Source organism: Octopus bimaculoides, chromosome 9 (assembly GCF_001194135.2).
Source record: "Octopus bimaculoides isolate UCB-OBI-ISO-001 chromosome 9, ASM119413v2, whole genome shotgun sequence".
NCBI classification, from domain to species: domain Eukaryota; kingdom Metazoa; phylum Mollusca; class Cephalopoda; order Octopoda; family Octopodidae; genus Octopus; species Octopus bimaculoides.
The window spans coordinates 1423607-1425699 of NC_068989.1; the positions used below are offsets into that span (position 1 = coordinate 1423607).

Below are 2093 nucleotides of genomic sequence, written 5' to 3' on the forward strand. Positions count from 1 at the left end.
TGGCACGCGTAACTTCAACCGACTCCCCCTTCTGCGTCAGCGAAGCTCTTAGATAAGGTGATTTATAATGGCAGATCTCGGAAGCCAAATTGCAGATAGCTTTAAGAAGAACCAAGAAGGGATTAAGAACAAGCTGTATATATATATATCCCGAAGGAAATCGCGGACCAAGTTTTTTTTATGTGCCACAGAAATCACACAGTTGTGGAAAAGAAGTGACATTATTTTTAAATAATTGAAAACAAACAAAATAATTCAAAGAAAAAAAACAACGCAAAAAAAAAAAAACACACACCCAACAGGAAGACGTGAGAAGAAAATGTCGGATGTTGAATTCAAGGTAACCACAGCTATTTATATTCTTAATAATAACAACAATAATAGTTTCTGTAATAAACACACGGCCCTGAAAGGGGTGGGTAAAGGGACACTCAATTATGTTGGCCCTTAGTATGTGACTGGTACTTTATTTTATCCACACAGCAAAGATGAAAAGAAAGTTTGCCCAGCGCAACTTGAATTCATTTTGTTCGACGCTCCACTGACTTTACCGATCCCTAATATTATTATTAATAATAATAATAATAATAATGATGAGAATGATGATGATAATAATAATAATAATAATGTGATTCTATTTAAGAAGATGGCGGATTGACGTTGCACAGAATGTGTTGCGGTATGTTAGTTAGGGTCTTTTACATTTTGATTTCAAATACCGACTTGGGGTCAGCTTTGACTTTCATCTTTCCGAGGTCGATTAAATAAAGCATCATCACTCATCTACTGAAATCCTTTCAATCTTTAGTCAACTAAATCCCGCTGAATTTCTGATTTTGTGTTTATGTCAGAAGCATAATTATTGATACTTTTATTATTGTTGTTATTGTTGTTATTGTTGTTGTTATTATTATTATTATTATTATTATTATTATTATTATTATTATTATTATTATTATTATTATTATTATTATCATTATTGCTGTTGTTATTATTATTATTATCAAGGCGAGTTGGCAGAAACGTTAGCGTGCCGGGCGAAATGCTTAACGGCATTTCGTCCGTCTTTACGTTCCGAGTTCAAAACGCTTTCTCTTTCATCCCCCGATATCATAAAATTAAAGTATCAGTTAAATACTGGGGTCGTCGATATCCACTTAACCCCCTCCCCTCAAAACGATTCACTTTGCGTTTTATTTAGAAACAATTTTCACCTTATTTCATGTAATTATGTATAATTCCCTAGAAATATATTTATGCAGACTACAGTCTATAAATACATACGCACTTGTTCAAGTATGTACATACACACACACATAAAATTAAATACTTATCCATACCTGTCTGTACCTCTGTGTATATATATATATATATATATATATATATACATACATATATATTTATGTAAACACACCAACACCGGTTGTCAAGCGATTGTGGGGGACAAACACAGACACACACACACACACACACACACACACACACATATTTTTACATAAATACATACATTCATAGACAACGGGCTTCTTTCCGTTTCCGTCTGCCAAATCCATTCAGAAGGCTTTGGTGGACCAGAAGACACTTGCGCAAAGTTGTCACAATGGAACTGAGCCCGGGACCATGAGGATAGGAAGCAAACTTCTTACCACAGAACCAGGCCTGTTATTGTTTTTAATACTATTATTATTGTTATTAAGGCAGCGAGCTGGCAGAATCGGTGGCACTCCGGGCAAAACGCTTGGCGGCATTTCGTCTGATTTAACATTCTGAGTTCGAATTCCGCCGAGGTCAATTTTGCCTTACATCCTTTCGTAGTCGATAGAATAAGTACCAGTTATGCACTGAGGAATCGATGTATTTGACTTACCCCGTCCCTGAAATTGCTGGCCTTCCTATTTTTATTCTTGTTTATCATGACTACATTTCATTATTCCGGTTCCTGATCAAAATACGGATTTTCTACATTTAGACACTTGCTAGACTTTAGCGGAAGGAGGTTAGTCTAGTACATCAACCCCAGTATTATATATCATACATTATATTACAATATAATATTATATAGTATTATATATCATAATATGCCTTCATATGTA

At 34.7% G+C, this 2093-nt stretch overlaps 1 protein-coding gene across 1 annotated transcript in view; it reads left to right on the forward strand.

The window, feature by feature from the left end:
- Nucleotides 1–6: 6 nt before the first annotated feature.
- LOC106871334 (pancreas transcription factor 1 subunit alpha) overlaps nucleotides 7–2093 on the forward strand; it is an 18921-nt gene continuing 16834 nt past the window's right edge. Inside the window, exon 1 of the mRNA XM_014917737.1 lies at nucleotides 7–340. The gene's annotated coding sequence lies outside the window, so the exon portion shown is untranslated. The remainder of the gene's footprint in view (nucleotides 341–2093) is intronic.